Genomic DNA, 6000 nt, shown 5'->3' with positions numbered 1-6000 from the left:
AACGACCGTTCCACATGTACATGTTCATGAATTGTTTATGGTTCATTGACCAAGCATGGGAAACAGTGTTTAAACCCTTTACAATGTAAATCTTTTAAAAAACTTTTTTTTTTTTTTTTTTTTTTACAAATTATCTTTGAAAGACAGGGTCCTGAAAAAGGGACATTTATTTTTTTTGCTGAGTTCATTAGGTTTGGCATGTACAATGTGGAATGGTGTGTACAATGTACTAACTACTCAACCTCATCATACATACTACATTGATTCTTTTAGCCTACTTGTGGAACACTGCACACAGTGCAACATGAAATAGATATATAAAACATGGTGTCAAGGCCAACTTCAAATTGAAATAACTGGAGCATTAAACAGCTGACTGCGAATGCAAACTACGCCAGACAAATCCTACACATGCGTTGAAAAAGAAGGCATACATCAAAGGAATGACTTAAGCCTACAATCGACAAGGACGCATAAAAGAACAACAAACTCGACCAAGGAATTAAGAAAACGCCCCTTAGGGTGTGGCTGAATGGACAGCTTCTCTGTCTAGTAGACAGCTGGAATTCGGCTATTCAGTTTGCGGGCAGTTAGACATGTTCTAGGTACAGTTGAGATAGCCTACAATGCCTATATGAAAACAAGAACTGGAACAAAGATCTTGAGAAATTGTAGGATCAACTGCAAATTGTCGCTCATAGGAAAAAGCTTGCAATACCCCGATATGAAGTCACCCTTGTGGAACGGCGCATTCAGTGTACTCTGACAGTGTCGATGTATCCTGCGCTTCACACCAAAATAGTTGCTCTGCGTTCAGAGATGTTCCCTGTAACGTGTGCTCCCAGCTCATTTTTGTATTTGCCTGTCTGCATTATTCGCCAGGGAACGGAAACTTTCTGCGAATATTGAAGCGTTGCATCAACGAACGAGGCGGCTCTGAGAATATTGAAAACTGTTATATCAATAAGAGTGTTCCAAGAATATTAATATTGCAACATAGCCAACTCGGAGACGGCCCTCGAAAAAATGTTACCCTGGCCAGCCTGTCTCTGTCTGATATGATTGTGATGCCTACACAGCATCTGGGTGCTCATCATATACAAACAAGAAGCCCTACTTCCAAACTATAGCTAAATAACTTAATGATGTTTTGCCAGCAAGGTTGATCTGTTAGAATATCACATTTTCATTCTGGAAGATGGACTAGCAAAGACTGATAGAGTGAGAAGTGGAAATGCATTACATGTACCAGAGGCAGGTAGGCTACAGGTAGAGGATGATGATGTAGGCCTACAGCAAAAAGTTAAAGAAGTTATCCCAACTAGGTAATCATGAATTATTTGCATTATCTCAATTATTATTCTGTCACTACATGACAATGACTATTTGTTATAGCCTACAATTGTTATTGTCTTTTGGGGGAAATGCACTAAATATCAAGTTGTTTATTGTCATATCAGTAGGCCTACATGAAACCAGAATTGACCTAGCCTATTGGGCGAATAAATTAAAATAGCAATTAGGTTTACAGCTATCACAGCTATATTTTAATAGCAATAAAACAACTTTTGGGATCGAATAGTCACCAAAAAGGAGGGCTCCCAACTCCCAATTAAACCAATCCCTGGCAATCTGATTATAACAAAATTTAGAAGGCCAAATTCAAATGCGAACATTAAATTTGTTGCACATGCTGGAAGCTGCTCTCCGAGCAGTGCTCCGCATGGTCCTAAAGACAGTACAGTGGTAAAAAGACATTGCATTTAAATCTGGATTGGAATGATTTTAGTCTACTTTTTTTTAAAGAATGACCGTGCTGAAGACGTGTATATCGGTCGCTAATACAGGACTAGTAAAGGCCCACATTTTGTGGGAATTATTTTTAACTAAGTGTATTTGAGTGTTTACCAGCATTTGTAACTTGAGTCTGATAATTATCTGTACAACAGTGAAGATAATACAGTACTTGTAAAAAAATAGTTGCTTGAATATAAAAATAGTTGCTTGATATATGTTTTCCAGTTTCTTGAAATACTTATTTCTATGTGAAAACTGAAATGGTCCCTCGACAGAACTGAACCCATAACCGTAGCATTGCAAGCACCGTGCTTCTACCAACTGAGCCACATCATCACAAATCACTTGATATCACAATGGACTCCATTACTGTGTTGTACATTGTTTTTCTTCATGGTGATGGAAAGTCTACAGATACAAACTTAGATGACCAGCCTATGTACAATACAGTAATGTACATTTGCATTAAGTGGTTTGTAAGGATGATAAATTAATACTACACAAAAAAAAGTGGTTGTTTTCCATATTATTTGATCAAGGAAACTATTTTATTTGATGTGGATGTTTTGTATCTTTGCCCATAACTTTGCATCTTTTGATGTAAATGTTTGAGGACGGGGTTTTGTTCTTTCTGGATTTCATTGGAATGACAATCACAGAGAAAGGGACAGGACAACAAGACAACATTTCAAACTATTGAATCCCGCAAGATACTGTTCTGTTCTCAAAAAGATACATCCTTTTGTTTTGCCAAAGTGGCGATGTTGAAAATATATTTGGACCACTGATATTTGAATATCCCATTAAGTATGGTGAAGTTATTCATTACACTTTGAACGGTGTATCAATACACCCAGTCACTACAAAGTTACAGACGTCCTTCCTGACTCAGTTGCCGGAGAGGAAAGAAATCTTTCAGGGATTTCACCATGAGGCAAACGGTGACTTTGCAGAGTTTAATGGCTGTGATAAAAAAAATAAAAAACTGAGGATAGATCAACAAAATTGTAATTACTCCCCAATATTAACCTAATTGACAGAGTGAAAAGGAGGAAGACTACACAATAAAAGATATTCCAAAACATGCATCCTGTTTGCAATACAGCACCAAAGTAAAATGCACAAAATATCTCAAAGAAATTAACTTCATGTCCTGAAGTGTTATGTTTGGGGCAAATCCAACACATCACTGAGTACTACTCTTCATATTTACATTTACATTACATTTAAGTCATTTAGCAGACGCTCTTATCCAGAGCGACTTACAAATTGGTGCATTCACCTTATGACATCCAGTGGGACAGTCACTTAACAATAGTGCATCTAAAACTTAGGGGGTGGGGTGAGAGGGATTACTTAACCTATCCTAGGTATTCCTTAAAGAGGTGGGGTTTCAGGTGTCTCCGGAAGGTGGTGATTGACTCCGCTGTCCTGGCGTCGTGAGGGAGTTTGTTCCACCATTGGGGGGCCAGGGCAGCGAACAGTTTTCAAGCATGGTGGTGGCTGCATCATGTTATAGGTATGCTTGTCATTGACAAGGACTATATGCTTTTTTAAGATAAAAAATGAATGGAATAGAGCTAAGGACAGGCGAGATCCTAAAGGAAAACCTGGTTCAGTCTGCTTTCCAACAGACACTGGGAGACACATTCACCTTTCAGCAGGTCAATAACCTAAAACACAAGGCCAAATATACACTGGAGTTGCTTAACAAGATGACATTGAATGTTCCAGAGAGGCCTTAGGTACCATTTTGACTTAAATGGTCTTGAAAATCTATGGCAAGACTTGATAATGTCTGTTTGGCAATGATCAACAACCAACTTGACAGAGTTTGAATAATTTTTCAAAGAATAATGTGCAAATATTGTACAATCCAGGTGAGCAAAGCTCTTAGAAACGTACCCAGAAAGACTCACAGCTGTGATCACTGCCAAAGGTACTTCTGCAAAGTATTGACTCAGGGGAGTGAATATTTACACTATATACACAAAAATATGTGGACCCCTTCAAATGAGTGGATTTGGCTATTTCAGCCACAACCGCAGCTCAGCCGCGAAGTGGTAGGCCACACAAGCTCACAGAACAGGACCGCTGAGTACTGAAAAATTGCCTGTCCTCGGTTGCAACACTCATTACTGGGTTCCAAACTGCCTCTGGAAGCAATGTCAGCACAAGAACTGTGGCTTCGGGAGCTTCATGAAATGGGTTTCTATGGCCGAGTTCACAGGCGTCGGCTGGAGTGATGTAAAGCTTGCCGCCATTGGTCTCTGGAGCAGTGGAAAAGCGTTCTCTGGTGTGATGAAATACGCTTTACCATCTGGCAGTCCGACGGATTAATCTGGGTTTGGCGGATGCCAGGAGACCCCTACCTGCCCCAACTGTAAAGAATGTTGGAGGAGGAATCATGGTCTGGGTCTGTTTTTCATGGTTCGGGCTAGGCCCCTTAGTTCCAGAGAAGGGGGTATCTTAATGCTACAGCGCACAATGACATTCTAGGCGATTCTGTGCTTCCAGCTTTGTGGCAACAGTTTGGGGAAGGCCCTTTCCTGTTTCAGCATGACAATGCCCCCATGCACAAAGTGAGGTCCATACAGAAATGGTTTATCGAGATCGGTGTGGAAGAATTTGACTGGCCTGCACAGAGCCCTGACCTCAACCCCATCGAATGCCTTTGGGATGAATTGGAACACCGACTTTAAGCCAGGCCTAATCGCCCAACATCCATCCCCGACCTGTGGCTGAATGGAAGCAAGTACCCGCAGCAATGTTCAACATCTAGCGGACAGCCTTCCTAGAAGAGTGGAGGCTGTTATAGCAGTAAAGGGGGCACCAACTCCATATTAATGCCTATGATTTTGGAATGAGATGTTCGACGAGCAGGTGTCCACATGCCTTCGGTCAGTGTATGTAAATGTGATTTTTCTGTATTTGATTTTCAATAGTTTAGCAAAAATGTTGAATTAACATGCTTTAACTTTGTCACAATGGGGTATTGTGTGTAGATATGTGTATACATATATATATATAGATTGTGTATACAGTGTCGTTCATCTTCTGAGCCTTGACTGATTCAACAGCACTCTGTACCAGTAACCCCTGTAAATAGCTTTGCTACTGTTATTTTATTGTTGCTCTTTAATTATTATAATTTTTTTACTTAAGTTTATTTGACACTTTCTTTCTTAAAACGGCATTGTTGGTTAAGGGATTTGCAAGTATGTATTTCACTGTGAGGTCTACACCTGTTGTATTCGGCCAGCCATCATGCCCTCCTGGTTTCCCACCTACTATACCATACACACGTGTCACAGTTTAACATTAAATGCTGGAACATTCTCCTCTCTCTGTCTTCTCTCAGACAAGCAACGCAGGAGGCAACATGAGGTCCTAATATGTCTAACATTTCAGGCCTTCTTTTCCCTTAATGGAAACTGCTTAACAAAGTCAACCCGGCGGATCGGAGCGGCGAGCCTACCAGGCAGACTGTAATTGATGGACACTTGGCATGCTCGGTGCGCCTGGCGATTTGTCCAATCCATAAAAAGAGATGTCGAGGTAATTATGTTTGTCATGATATATTGAAAGCAGGAATGGGTGAGCTAATCAGAATACCTGACAGCTGTAGCGTGCAGATGCTTATCAGACCTCTTGTCCACAGCGATAAAATGAAAGCGGGTCATTTTAACAGGTAACAGCTGTTCATGGCTAATTTGTTCAATTACGCACGGAGGTTGTTTCTGGGCCCTAAGGGACCTCCACTCCTCCTAGATGTTCTTTCTTTCTTCCCTCGCTCTCGCTCTCTCTTTCCGAGAACGAACAGAGAGAAAATCCATACATGCAAGCAGCAGCAAGGGAAGGCCCTGGTGATGACCCTCTACGATGGTAACTCCGGTTGAGCAACAATCAACAAGACATGTATTTATTGCTGTGCAACTGTGTTGATAAAAGGACACCATGAATAGAAATCCCTTGATGACTCGTTTGTCTTACCTGGTGTCAAAACCATGTATAGTTTATTTGAGATATGGCAAGTGTCTTTATTGGTTGTCTGTGTGGCGAAGCATAAAGTCGGTGTGTGCGTGTTCTTGGGATGCAGACTGTATGAGCAGGTGTTCCCTCCCTTCCGGGCAATGATGAACATCAAAGCCTGCGACATTGAAGCTCTGAGCCCTCTCTCTCTAAATCCCTTGGCTATGATCA

Source organism: Oncorhynchus gorbuscha, linkage group LG03 (genome assembly GCF_021184085.1).
Source record: "Oncorhynchus gorbuscha isolate QuinsamMale2020 ecotype Even-year linkage group LG03, OgorEven_v1.0, whole genome shotgun sequence".
Taxonomy (NCBI): Eukaryota; Metazoa; Chordata; class Actinopteri; order Salmoniformes; family Salmonidae; genus Oncorhynchus; species Oncorhynchus gorbuscha.
Note: the sequence above shows the minus strand (reverse complement) of the source record.